The sequence below is a fragment of the Odontesthes bonariensis genome, chromosome 19 (genome assembly GCF_027942865.1).
Source record: "Odontesthes bonariensis isolate fOdoBon6 chromosome 19, fOdoBon6.hap1, whole genome shotgun sequence".
NCBI classification, from domain to species: domain Eukaryota; kingdom Metazoa; phylum Chordata; class Actinopteri; order Atheriniformes; family Atherinopsidae; genus Odontesthes; species Odontesthes bonariensis.
The window spans coordinates 20,773,888-20,788,653 of NC_134524.1; the positions used below are offsets into that span (position 1 = coordinate 20,773,888).

The window sequence follows — 14,766 nt, forward strand, 5'->3', positions numbered from 1 at the left end:
TCTGCAAGACAAGGATAATAATGACGAGGCTATAACCTATATTTCACCTTCTGATGGACAACATTACACAAATTAATGCTTCTGTGTAATGTTTCCCATTAGAAGCACTGAAGTCATTGTCTGGCGTGTATAAACACGAGTTACTATAAACTTTCTTGTCATTAGTTTTACGAAAGGAACCGCCTTGGATTTGGTTTTGGTGTTGACGAAGGTAGTCTGGCTAGTTTGCTAGGTTCCCGAAAATAAAGCGTCTTGCTTCTCAAAACAATATGCAGTTCAAAAGAGTAATCCATTTGCATCACAAAATCCTCCCTCCGGAAAAAGTCAGACCTCACAATCGCTTGGCGCTATTTTCTCTCCCTTCGTATCACTGACCGAAGTGCAGACCGAGCAGTCCCCTGCTTCCGAGCAGTAAACACCGTAACAGGTGCGGCTATCGCTAGGTGGCTGAACGCATTGATATGAAGGGAGGCAAAAATTGCGCCAAGCGAATGTGAGGTCTGACTTTTTCTGGAGGGACGATTTTGTGATGCAAATGTATTACTCTTTTGAACGCATATTGTTTTGAGAAGCAAGACGCTTTATTTTCGGGACCGTAGCAAACTAGCCGGACTACCTTCGTGGACGCCAAAACGAGGCTGGAACTCGGCTCACAGGACGCAGCGGGGGGGTAAGTCAATGTTCATAAATGATATTGCTAATATGGGATGTCATACAGCTTCATGTCAAAAGAGGCGAACTATCCCTTTAAGTCGGCATCCGTCTGTCATTCTGTTTTCTTTCCTCTTAATTCTAACCAGCAGTGAAGATACAAGCTGATGGTCACTCTTGTCCCATGCACAGCTCGTAGACTTTACTTCTCTCTCCTCACCTCCTCCAGTAGAGTTGCCCTGGGTGCTTATTTGCTGTCCCTCAGCCTCCGCGCTTCAGGGCAGTTTCAGGCAGGAGGCGGGTTGTGCGAAGGTTCGCCTCGAGGGAGGATGACTGAGGAAAGTTGAAAGAGCGAGGACCAGACTGACTGGCTCGAAAAGCAGCAGGCAGGAGGACAACTAGACAGGAGGGGCAACAGCAGAATTAAGAATGAGCTGAGTCTGACAGCGTGGGAGAGCAGGAGTGACGAAGCATGGCAGGATGAAAAGCACGAGGGATCAAGGGGCAGACGGGAGGGAACAGATCTACCTTGCTGAATTTCCACATAAGCTTAACAATATAAAAAACAACAACATATCGGTCATGCCTAAAAGAAACAACAGTGATGAACAGTTTCAGACAAGCAATAAAAAGCAATCTTCAACGATAAAGTCCAATGTTTTCTCTACCCATCCATGGGGCCTGACCTCCTCCCTGTGCAGGTAATGTAACACTGCAAGCCACGCGAGTGCACATAAACATTAACATGCAATGAAACATTCTTTTTTCTTCAATGGAACCTCTTTTACCCTCGCATGAAGTGAGTTTTCCCTTGTTTCCAGTACACGGGTAAATCATCTGCAATGCATACTCCGCAACAAACCAGTGGAGTTGATAAGGTGTTTTACAAAGTTGTTTGGTTTACCCTACTATTAGTGAACAAACAATTTTAAATAATAGGTTTTAGATGACACCTCCAATCCCTCCAAACAATGGATTGCTGGCAATTTCTGAGACCACTTTCCAACTGCAGGCTGCATGTTTGCTATTGTTTCTCACACAAAGGTGAAGTAGAGGCTTAGTCTCTCTTTCTAAACACGTATAATCCCGTTTTCCCACAAGTATCCATTTTAATCGTGCTACATGGCAACCTTTCTTCCAGGAGGCCAGAAGAGAGAAACTAATGACTGATTTAACCACATTTGTGGGGTCAGCACCCAGCAGCACAGCTCCTGCTGGCTTGCTCTCCCTTTGAAAAGAATGAAGTTTGTGTTTTAGGTGAAGCTGTGATGGAGAGAGAGAAACAGGGGGAGGGATTTGCAGGCTGGATGGTGCTGTGACATCAGCTTGGAAGAATGTGTGTATGCCTGTGTGTCTGTGCGGAATCAGTGGGGGGGAAAACGGAAAGAGCGCTCACTCTGCTCATTTTGTTGAGGACCAAAGGAAACGGACCCTCACAAACACAGCAAAAGAAGCCCTTCTTCACAAAATCCCATCATCCATTCCATCCCTCTGTGGCCAACCGCCTGCAGACTAGATTTGGATCAATCTTTATTCCGAAAGACAACATGGCAGACTGTGAAGACGAGGACCAGAATAAGGCCAGATGTTTTCAGTTAAGACTTTTGCAGGAGAATAGCTGCTGTGCACACCTTCACGGTGTAGACCAATTACATCCCCACGCATGGGAAGCTTCAGTGTATCTGACCCAAAAATGAACATACCGCGGGCCGCGTGCAGAGCCCCAAACAGAGAGTCACACGACCAGGCCTTCATGTGTCACAAACCTGAGGAGCCAGTCCTGTCAGCTTGTAGAGAGCTTGTTGAACGCGGCCTTTCAACATTAGCAGCACATTACTAGCAGTTTGTCAAGTGGGTGAAGCTGGGGTGTCGAGAGTGTTTGAGCAGAGCCGCAGGTGAGCAGCTGCAGGGAGTCTGAGGAGACGCAGATGAGGTTTTAATGGAATTATGGAAGCCTCGTGCTCAGAGAGAGCAATCTCAGCTCTGATTAGAATAGAATAGAAAAGAATAGAATAGAAAAATACTTTATTCATCCCCCAATGGGGGAAATTCAAATTAGTCAAGTAGCTCAAAAAATTATTAATATTTACAATGATTGTATAGTAACAACAACAACAATACTACTACTAATAATAATAATACAAATTCTAATAAAAATACTACTACTAACTAATAATAATAATAATAATAATAATAATAAATGACTAAATAAATAAGTAAAATAATTAAGGTGGATCATTAGAATTATTGCAGAAGAAAAATACGTAACCTTGAGCAAAGCAACTTCTAAATATAAGAGGAAATGAGAAAGTCAGACTACCCCATTAAACCTGAGGTACCTTCTACTCATGGGGACAGGGGGGTGTTGTATTCTGGGGCAGAATATTTTGATGGGATTAAGATTGAGCCCAATTTGAGTGAAGAATCTTTTCTCTAGCAACAGTGGTGGAATGCAGCTCTTTGTGACTCAGCTCTGATACCTGCATCGATTTAACCAACTTGTATTTTATGGAACCCCTGTCAAAACCAATAAAACTGATGTTTAGCCCAACCCCAGATGGGCTTAATCCTTCATCCTTCATCACTAATCACAGTCCCTTTTCTTTACTCCACATCAGGAACTTTTCCTCACCATAGCGGAGTACTTTTTATTCCTAAACTTAACCAAGTAGTGTTGTTTGGTAAACCTACAGAACCCCTATAGGAATACACTGTGTCATTGCATGGCCACGTATTCTAAAAATGTGATTTCGGATTATTAGTCTGTGGAAACAAGGTGCGAGTGCGAGATCACGCCTAATTAATCCTTGGGAATGAGATGATTAGGTTGTGGGAAGGGTTATGTGGCTGTGACCACAGCTTCATTATTGTGAGGCCACACTTTGATTCTATAATTGAACAAGATGAAACCGATAGTTTGCTGTCACAGCAAATTGAGGTCATGTATTATGTTTTCTTACCTTGGCTTATGATTTTTAAACTGCTGAACCCCAGTATTCTCTGTTCAGTTTAGCCTCTGGGCATCAGTTTTGATCCAAAGATGCGACAAAAACATCGCTTTGTTTTGGTATGTAGGCTGGATGGTATGTCATCAGGTATGTCTCATGCATCTACCTATAGCCATGTAGTCTTTCAGGTTTTTCCAGGTAATGAATGATGAAGTGGACTACTTGCCCAGTGTTCGTATTGTTTGCTGTGGAAACACGTGCCTCTTTCATATGCTTAGCTGCAGGGAATTGCAGGATATCATAAGAATTAACTTTGTTGGTGCAACAAAACAGCATTCTCCTATCTTACAGCCACAGTTATCACGGAACTGCATATCTGACATAAATAAGAGAAAAACATCAAAATGATAAATAAAAGCAAAAGTAACATAAAATAAATTTAAACAATTAAAATCAATATAAGCAATAAAAGTAATTGAGGGAAATGTTCTGGTCTCTCCTGTCAACCCACCACCTGCTGTAGGAGGCCCATAAAGGCTCAGTTCTCCATGGGCTGGTTGGCAGTGTGAGGCTGGGGCGTTCTGATTCCCAGAAACGTCCTTTTCCCCCCAGAAACGTCACAAATTAGTAACGTGTGGGAAAATGATATTTTTGATTTATTTAATTTATAGAACAACCTATATATATGGGTGTTTAAACTAGATGACTTTATTATATCTAGGAATAGCTAGCATTGTAGCTAGCTTCTTTAAACCCTCTTGTAACCTATCAGGGGGAAAATGGTTTTGCTGTTTTTGTCATTGGTTCTTCTTCATTTCTAATTACATAAACCCCGTAGTGCCTTTTATGTATTATGTCTGTTTGCCAGTTGTGTTTAATTCGCGCACGCGTCCCTGTTTAATTTGGCAAATTTGTTCGAAAATCTCGTTTTTCGATGTACTTTTTATGGTTAATTTATTTCCGGGGGGGGGGGGGGGGGGGAGTGGCATATCGTTTCAAATAAACGATCTCTGGACGAATCAGACAGCGCGCTGAGCCGTGACCGAGGAGGAGAGAGACGGAGAGGGAGGAAAAGGCGTTTCCACGGCTCAGCAGCTGCTTTTAGAGCAGCGGACGGCGGTGCAGACACACACACACAGGAGAGTCACGAACAACACTTATCGTCCCCAAAGTCCGCCTGACAGTAAAAACTATCGCGCATCACCCCTTCCGCGAACACGTTTCCCACGCTGATAAAAACTGAGTCAGATACATCACTGAACGACTTGTCACCGCAAAAAAAGACCGACGAGGTGGACTTTTTTCCTGCGCCGCGTCCGTCCCATCTCTGGTCGACATCGAGCCCCAGAGGTGTCCACTGTGAAATTTAGAGGAACTATATCTTCCCGCATCTCTCCCTGCCTGTAAGCTGACTCATTTTGCTGCGCCCGGGGTGAGTACATTTCTAATTTGCTCCCCTTTTTATTCACAGTCGCACCATTCCAAACACGCAGACTTGTTTCCCTTTAGGGGATGATTACTTTTAAATCACAAATCCCCGGAGTGTCGTCCATTCTCTTCACAGTGCTCGGAAGCAGTCCGACTCTTAACATTCCTAGATGTGTGTCGTTTCTCACCCTGCTAACCGTTACATGGAGACCGCTTCATAATCCGTCTGTAAATTGTAGTTTCCCGGCATCAGGTAATTTTTTTTCTGATTTTGTTCAGTAATAAGTTTTTTTTTCTTTTTTTTTTTTTTTTTTTTTTTTTTTGCAAACCAAGTCATAATGACAGTTTTTGTCGGCATATTGTTTTTTTTTGTTTGTTTTTTTTCGGTTTTTTTTTTAAGGCGTTTTGTGAAGCCATTTGAAATGTGCAGTGCTTCGTTTTACACAACACAACCTAATCGTGAACTTGACTTTTAATTGGCCAATTGGCGAATTTACCATTCTCAAGAGGGCTTTCAACACACCATTGATTAAACTAATTGGATTGGGATTAGCGTGGCTGCCAACCTTCATGTATCCGGTGTCCTTTCCCTGCCCAGTATCCCCATGGCATTTCTTCCGACACCATCAGCCATATTTCTCCCTGGCCTCCTGCTTTAACTCAATAGGTCACCTTATTACATAACAAAAGCCTATAGTGGGGGGGTTTGGATACTGGGTAATGGTGAGGTTTGTCTGCAGTTTCCTTTTTATGGAGCAGATAATCTGGAACAGAGGTGTGACCAGAATGGCATGTGTGGGTGGGCAGTTAGCTCATCTGGGGGGGCAGAAAACAATACCTGAAAACCCGGAAAATACCCGGAAAACCACTACTACAACTTCAAGCATAATGATAGTAATAATAATAATACTAATAGTAATACTTCAATTCGGTAATGAAAATATGGTCACACTTGCATAAATCATGACCGTCAATTTTGTTAACAGTGTGGAATTTTTTTAGGAATTTTTTTATTTTTTTTGTAAAGAAATGTAGAGCTTGTATGATGCATGCAAACGCACCATTACAACGCCATCAGGGTCACAAAAAATGTGTTCACCAAGTCCAGCCAACTCCAGCTTTTTATTACCTTCATTAAGTCTACATTTCAGATCATTATATACAACAAAACATCCAAAAATGTGAAAAATCTTTTTTTTTTTTTTTTTCAGCAGCAAGGGGTTAAGGTTACAGAGGGGGGGAAACACGATAACAAAAAATAAATAAAGCTATAAACTGTGCAGATATGTTTTTTTTAAAATCACCACCTGAATTTATTCTATCAATACAAGACACAAACAGAGATAATAAATCGTGGCCTTTTTTCTGGCCAGTTTTCTTTGGATGGACAGGGCATTTCTCAGGGGGGCAGGACTTGTTCCTGGGGGGGCAGTGCCCCCTCCAGCCCCCCCCCCGTAGCCTCGCCCCTGATCTGGAACATTCTGCTTCTAAACCGACACGAACAGTCTGAAGAAAGAGGCGATGATAAACGGCTGGTGACCACCTGTGTTCTGTCCCGGATGGCTGGGTGTGTGCGCGCGGATAGGGTTGGGTTTTTATCTCATGAATGGATTTGACTGGACGGCCAACATCTATGTGTGTATCGAATGCTTCTCTTACATAAAAACTGACCTGTGTTGCCTAATTTCCCTATATTGTCATTTTTCTTTAATTGTCATCGAATGAATGTAGCTCAATATCTGACAAAGCTCCTTTTTTTTAAATTTTTTTTATTTTTATTTTTTTTTTTACAAAATGAAAGTTTGTGAAATGTAATGCTTTGTTTGATCCTTTTTGTATTCGAGCACGTCTAGCTCAGAAGCAGACGGGGCTTTGCCGTCGAGTTCCCGTGAGTCATCTTCGAAGGGCACATTCGCATTCTTCGCCAACGACGTCCATTCGTCTTGGCTTGGAACAAATGTTTTGTCCTTCAGCTAATTGCCTCACTGTTTCCAAGTTTGGTGCCTGGGCAGCGGGTCGAGTCGCAGGTGGAAAGAGAATGCTGACCTACGCTTGTAAGTGGCGCCTTTGGATGGCGAGCTAGCTTTCTGAAGATTTGTCCATCTAACATCTAAAGATGCCACCAAACACTGCTTTTCAGGTGTTTTTGGTGTTGTGATTGTCCTCGTAGGACGTCTTTGCCCGCTAGTTTTTCCTGTATTTGTAGCAACATGAAAAAAAAATAGTTCTTAGCTTATTTCGCTGAACGGTAACCAGGTCAAGCGGATACTAAAGCGCCCTCTGCTGGTTGACACACCTATCTACATCCTTTGGCCTGAAGCGCTTACAGACAGTCATTTTGAAATTGGAATCGGTCACTGACATCCAGAGTTGGCCTGAGTTTGAACAGACAGTTGAACCTGAAAGGAAAAAGTAACCCCAGGTCCCAGGACAGATACACACCCTGGTTGTCAGAATGGTTCTAACCAATAATGGCCCAAATCCAGCAGACCAGAACTACAGGAAATGACTGAATCACATTTCAATTTATAATATTTGCAGGTGGATTTCTTTTCTCCTGAGCTTTGTGCAGCTCCACTTTTTTATTTTTTTCCATTCGTGGGTTTGTCCGAACCATTCATCCCTCGCACCCTTAACCCTACGCGACACACGCATACACTGTACGTTACATGATGAGAGTGTTTGACATTTGTGGAGTGTGACAGCTGTCGGCTCATTTCCTGTGAGGATGCATTCCTCTCGTTTTATCCCCGAACGACGCGCGCTCAAGCGATAAAACATAGCCATGCACTGAAACATGTGCGCCGTGACATTTTAGTGGCTTACTTTTCGATTACACCCATAGAAGCAGGGGGTCCTCACAAGTATGCACACGTGTGTGTGTGTGTGTGTGTGTGTGTGTGTGTGTGTGTGAGCCTTGACTCAGCTTTTTGGGAGCTTGTCTCCTCTGTGATCCACATCGATCTGTCTTCTCGAACAGAGGGGGCGGGGGAAACCGGGCAGCACAGCAGAAATGTGCTTTCTCTCTCGCGTCCACTTCCTCTCTGTGTGTGTGTGTGTGTGTGTGTGTGTCAGTGGTGTTAGTTGACCCCCCCCCCCCACCGCCGTCGGAGGAATGTTTGCGGTTGACTGTTTGCAGGCTCCGAGTCAGACAGTTTTCGGGAAGATCAGTGTTAAACTGTTGGAACTTGAAACAGTCACAACAGAAGAGGAAGCATGTCAGTGCTTTTTTTTAATTAGCCGTTTTTGCGTGGACCGTCCTGTCTGCAAGCTGTTCGATGTCACACATTCCAAAGAACCAAAACTGGACAATGGAGCAGACTTTTGGTTGTTTCGCCGTAATCACAAGAGATAGATTGTTGCCAGCCTGACGAGCAAAGTGTCGAAGGATGTGTTATTTTTAGTGTGCAAGGAAGAGCATGACTCACCACAAAGTGAAACCCGTGAGGTCGGTGCATTTTATGAAAGATGAAAGCCTGGAGTTGAGTGGGGTTGCTTCTGCAGGCACAGGAAATGAGGAATTGAAACTTTGCTCAGAGCAAACCGGACACGTTAACATCTGATCCGTTTCCTCTCCACCACCTTGAGCCTTTTGTTAAATCACCACAGAGCGCAATTTCTTTTTAGCATCGTGACTCCATCTGCCAAAAATAAAGCCTAGCAGTGGGGCCACATCGTACATTTTTGCTATGTAAAAAGAGGGGAAAAAACAAGATCGCAAATACTTTCAACGCATTGTAAAGAGTGATCACCCCATGAAATTTCACATCTATCCATTGGGTAGCAGCCATAGCACTCAACAGTTTTTTTTTGTTGTTGTTTTTTTGATAAACCGTAAACGAAAGCGACACACGAGAATTTGGCAGTTTTTTTGTGTTTTTTGTTTTGCTCTTTGGCTCCCTCTACAGTTGTGGGATGTAACACCACTGTCATAAAAACAAATCCCCGACTGTGAACCCCGCACATGCACAGCCATAAACATGGATTTGTGGTTATATTTGAAGAGGCCACAAAGGCGCAAACAACCGTAACGCAGGAAACTGAAGGTATGAACTGCGGTATCTCAGCCCGCGGGTGTCCTTGGGCAGTTTCAGGGCCGGGAATGTGCGTAACAGAAGTCAGTACTTCAAAGTGAGTCAGAAGAACGTAGTTTTAAGGTTCCCAAACTTCTCTAGTGTTTATTTCAAGCCTTAAAGATTGAATATATGTTTGGTTTTTATGAAACCTCAACCTTTTTATATGGGTGGTGTCAGCTGTTCCTCTAAATATTCCTAACCTGAATAAACTATTATTTAGCTAAAAAAGATAATAAAAACAGTCGTATCAGAATAGAACCAGAAGGAACGCTACTCTGGGTATCCTGAGATGAATGGATCTGCTGTTCAAAGGCTTAGGCCAGGTTAGGAATTAGTGCTGGGCGGTATGACCAAAAATACATATCACGGTATTTTTTCACGGTATCACGGTTTCACGGTATATCACGGTATTTTTTTTTCATGCATAATGAGGTGTTCACAGCATTTTCTACAGATTGAGAACAGAATTACTGCAGTAGATTAACTTAGGATGGTCTATTTTACCGTCATTGAATGACGCCCCACAAAATGATGCTGTTTACAAAGAAGTGCTACTTATGATTCTAATGAAGTGAGGAATCGGAATGCAAACACAATTGCAGTCAAAATACAGAGCTTTTACTGTGCAAATTTCAAACATCTTTTATGAAAATCAATACAAAAAAGTAGTGCAACTTAATTATATTTTTGCAAACGCGTCTTGAAGTGACATTTGGCTCGACTTTTCTTTTGCTTTCCCCGTGTTACCTGCTGATGTGGCGGGTGCTGACCTTAACTTCATGCATTCTTGATATTCTAAGACATGCTTACGGCTAAGGTGATGGAGCAAATTGCTCGTGTTGCCACCTCCAGCGACAACTGTAGCCCGACAAGACTTGCATAAAATGGTTGTTTGGTCGACTTCGGATTTTTTTAAACCAAAAAACTTCCAAACTACAGACACGGCTCCTTTTTTTTTGGCACAAGATCTTCTGTGTCAGCATGTTCTACTAGTTCTGCAGCTTCGATTTCGGAACTTTCCATGTCTATCCTATCCACCTTCACCTTCGCGTAACGCAAGTGCTTATTACCACCTCGCACCCATAGACAGTAAACATGCGTGTTTAAAAGCGCAACACTGAAAAGGGTCCCGTTCCAAACAATGTCGTGCGACACAGCGTTCCCCCCGTTGTGTAATCGAATACACCGGTATGGCGGTATATTAAAAATTCATATCATAACGAAATTATAAACCGGTATTCGGTGTGAACCGGTATACCGCCCAGCACTATTAGGAATCATTTTCCTTTCCAACCCTCTATAGTAAAGTTAGCTTTTTAACACAGAGGATCTGTGGACATCAACTCTGTGGGCATCACCTTTCAGAGGCAACCAAGAGGCCGTTTGGGGAGCGGCAGGTTTTGGTACCTCTCCGTTCATTTTCAGCCCTGGAGGTTGAACTTGATCAAAACTATACTGGAGCCGGACGGATTTGATTTTTTTCCTCCCTCCTGGTTTTGTGTCACGTGAGGTGTTAGTTTTTAAAGCTGCCAGCCTGTTGTTCGGTGCGAAAAAGCCTTTGTACCACGATGAGACGTGAAACGCAGCATAGCCCTCACACCTCATCTTGACTGAAAGCGAAATTTCGCGACGGTGTCCTGATATGCAGCGTGACGATTATGTCGGGAGTGATTCTATTGGTTCAGAGAGTACTCACTTGAAACAGCGAGTTCTCTGGCTCCCTTTGGTTCAGATCTTTGTGGTACGAGTGTTTGGGGTCATAAACCATTGGCTGCTGTTCCACGGTAAAGATCAGCTTCTCCTCGTCCGTTATTCCCTGAGTGATGCTGACCTGTTGCCAACTAGCTTGTCAACAGGAAGCAGCGTGTTCATTTCAACCAATAAGAAGTGTTTAGGACCCGGACTCCACCGCGAAATGTCGTCCAAATAGAGACAGAGCGGGCAATTTTATAAGGGGTCGGCGTCATCGTTGGACGGAGCGACATCGCTCGCGGCATGTCAGGACAGGCTGATTGAAAAGTACGCATTCTAATCACTTTTTATCAATCGCTCGCGTTCAGTCAGGATCAGGTGTCACTGCGTCAGCTTTGGGTGACACGGACGGCTCTGACATCCGATGTTTTCTTTCGTTTTTTTTTTTTTTATATATAAAACCTAACATCAGCCTGATCTGACAACGGAGCGTCTCTGCACAGCACACCGAATGATTAAGATCACATCACTCCTGAAAACCGACACACATCTGTGTGTTCTTAAAGCCTGGACTCGGATCCCATAATCCAAAGTAACGTGCATTGTTTGATTCTGTAAAGGATCACCTCCCGCAGTGACAGACCTGGTACACAGGAAAGAGATGTTTCATTGTAACACTTTCCCTGCCTTTTGTTTCCCATGTCTGCCTATCCCCCGCCTTCTGTTTGTTTAGTTCTTTTTGTTTTTTCCACCATGAGCACACGAGCCATACGCGCCAGCAATAAGCTACAGAGGCACAGCGTCATTATGCCGTGTTACATCACTGCCCGTAATCGGGGCTGCAGCTGCTTGCTGGCATCGTCCACTTTTCTCCGCCATGTTCCAGGCCACCGTTTCTGGATTAAACTGTCGGAGCATGTGCCGCCTTCTAAATCCGCATGAAACAAACTGCATTTACTGAGCATATAGATGGATCGATGGATAGATGACAAAAGAACGTATTAAAAAGATATTAAATACTGATGAATATCCAGACTGCTGGTAAGCGCTCCAGAATCCATTTGGTAGAGACTTTTTTTTTTCTACTCCGGTGTTTATTCTATGAACCTTGAAAAAGGCAATGCTACCCACATGAAAAGGTTGAACACGTAAATTCTTGAGGTTTCATCGGCTGATTGTCTCAAAAGATCTTGTTCCCGCTGAGCTTGGCTTTCTTTAAAAAGGCTGCCATCTGAACATCAATGATTTGAATCGTCCGTTGAAGCCCTTGGAGATTACACTCAGCTGAATCCCTACGTTTTCGGGCACAGCGTGGACGGTTGCACGGAATTTGAATGCAGCTCATGGTGTAGGAAACCGTGACGGTTTCGAACACGAGGGGTTTCGGCACTGCTGAACAACTCGACCTCGCCACCGGGTGAATTCCCTTACGGCTGCCGATACCTGTATGTGTTGAGGTTTTTCCGGTAAAGTTTCAGCAGCAGTGAGTTCGCCCGAGTTCTGACGGAACGCTTTCTGCCATGATGAAAATGAGCCCACTGCATGGTTCAGCTTGGCAGCCATCGCACAATATTTAGGACAATATTTCTGCGCCACAGCTTGTAAATTTGCTTGCAGTTGCAGAGATAACAAACTACTGAATACGTTGTTTCACACAAGATGCTTCAATACTTGAATAATGTATTATAATAGTATGAATTCATAGTTTATATTGCAAAGGAAGCTGGTGTGGTAAACTCGAGAATATCTCTGAGTATTGACTGCATTTGCATGACAGGTTTTGGCTCTGCCGCAGGTCTACTTGATGCATTTCATGATGCATTGTGGGTTACTTTGAATCCATTACACGGGGTATGCGCAATCTGACAGTACATTCAAAACCACACTTAAGTGAGTGGTGAGGGATCTGGAACTCGGGCTCCGTCTCTTGTCATCTGGGTCACTGGAAGTGATACTGCCAGCAGGACGGAATATGTGTGGGCAAGAGTGAAACCAGCACCGAGAGCCAAGCTTGCCGCCCCCACTGAAATAAAAATGTCTATAACAAACACTATTTATTGTGTTAACCTCGCCCAGAACACTGGACACTCTGCTCGCGGGCAGCCAGGAAGTGATGCCTGTACATTACATCACCGCGCGCTATCTGTTTTCATTGCTTTTCCCCGGTGTCTTATGTTCTGGAGTATCTGATTATGTGGGCTTTTTCTCATCAGAATCTACCCACATTACATGTGATGATTAATGTAGTTTTTTTTTTTTTTTGTGTGTGTGTGTGTTCATGGTTACCTTGACAATTACCATCAAGACCAATGTGTAGAGTAAATCTATGACAAAGAATAGACCTTGATACAAAGTGTTTCCGAAGCATGTGAAACGATTTGTGTTCGATTCCCCGCTGCCACAGAGGTTTAGGCTTTTCCCTCTCAACTGTAGCCACCACACGCACACACAGGATGAAATTGGAAAAGATTTAATCCCTCCGGCAACTAACTGCTTGGCTGCACGGGTGGTTGGTTGCTACGCTGCAAGTGATGCCTAAAGTGATTTTGATCTCTACGATCCACACGTTCAAGGTTTTTGTTTTTGGGTGGAGCTGCAACGTGTCGGCGTGCCAGCAAGTGCTTTAAAAAAAAAAAAAGAAAAGAGGGGAGGGGAGGGGAGAAAAAAGTGTGTGTTCTCACACTTCTGACGCGTAGCAGGTGACGGCTGCATTAAAACAGCCACGGAAATGTTGCAAAAGCAGCACCAGACAAATGACAGAGGAACTGAAGAGCACACCTGCACGATTGCTCTCATTCACTTCATGTCACATTCGCATGCACGATTTGATTCAGGCTGCCCCCCCCCCCCCCCCGCCCCCCCCCCCGCCCGTGGGCATAATCTACTCTGCCGCTCGACTCTGAATGAAACGCCTCAGTGGGTCTGATTGGATTTGATAAGACTTGATTCGATTGAAGCAGGATGGGAGGGAGGTGAATACGCTTCTGCATGATGTGTGTGTCTTTCAGGTGTTACAGGATATTTTTTTTATATATAGCTGACCTGGACTGGTCGGAATGAAACTAGCTCTTAGTTGTTTTTAAACTGTAGCTTTCATTCAGATGAACAAACAAAAAGTGTAAAATGGTGAAGAAAGGGATTTCTGCAAGAAAGTGAAAGATGTGTCAAAAAGGCTAATAACTAAGCCTTTTTTTCTTTTTTTTCTCTAAAAACTAGGGCTGGGCAACGACTAAAATTTTAAATCTAATTAATCACATGATTTCCCTGATTAATCGCATTTGTACACAAAATCCAAAAATGAATTCAAAAGGAGTGTATAGCTTTTAGCTTTTAGCATTTAGTTTTATTTTAAATGTGCTGCCATATGAATGAAAGTGCCATAACATTTGTTGTGCAAACACACTTTTAACATCAGCATCTTTCTGTAGTTTTTATGTAGAAGCCTCGCTCCACTGTCTGTTTCCTTGAATGACTTGCTGGTATCAATTGTGTGTTTTGCCTTTAAGTGATATTTTAGACTGGAACTACTACGGTGAGAAGACAATTCAACTTGGCAGTGTTTACAGATGACTTTGGTTCTGTCGTCTGGAAGAACTTTAAAATGAAAACGGCCGAGTAAAAGTTCTGTACCCTTTTATATGTTTGGTGGACCCGACAATTACTTTCTTTTCAGGTTCCGTAGCAGACAGCAACAGACTTTTACTAAATAAAAGCCTGTGAGCAACAGACTTTTACAATAATAAAACAGGGGTGGTCCGTGGTGTAGTGGGTTGAGCAGGCGCACCATGTACAAGAGGCTATAGTCCTCGCTGCAGCTGGCCCCAGTCTGAGTCCCACATCAGACAGCCCTGTGCTGCGTGTCCTTCCCCCTCTCTCTGCCTCCTGCTTCCTGTCTCTCTGAACTTTCCTATCCATTAAAGGAACAAATGCACCAAAAAATAATAGTTTAAAAAAAAACAAAAAAAAAAAAA

General features: G+C 43.4%; 1 protein-coding gene across 1 annotated transcript in view; it reads left to right on the top strand.

Annotated features, from left to right (window-relative positions):
- Window positions 1–4,666: 4,666 nt before the first annotated feature.
- Window positions 4,667–14,766, top strand: part of pea15 (proliferation and apoptosis adaptor protein 15) — a 44,200-nt gene continuing 34,100 nt past the window's right edge. The window contains exon 1 of the mRNA XM_075450647.1: window positions 4,667–5,031. The gene's annotated coding sequence lies outside the window, so the exon portion shown is untranslated. The remainder of the gene's footprint in view (window positions 5,032–14,766) is intronic.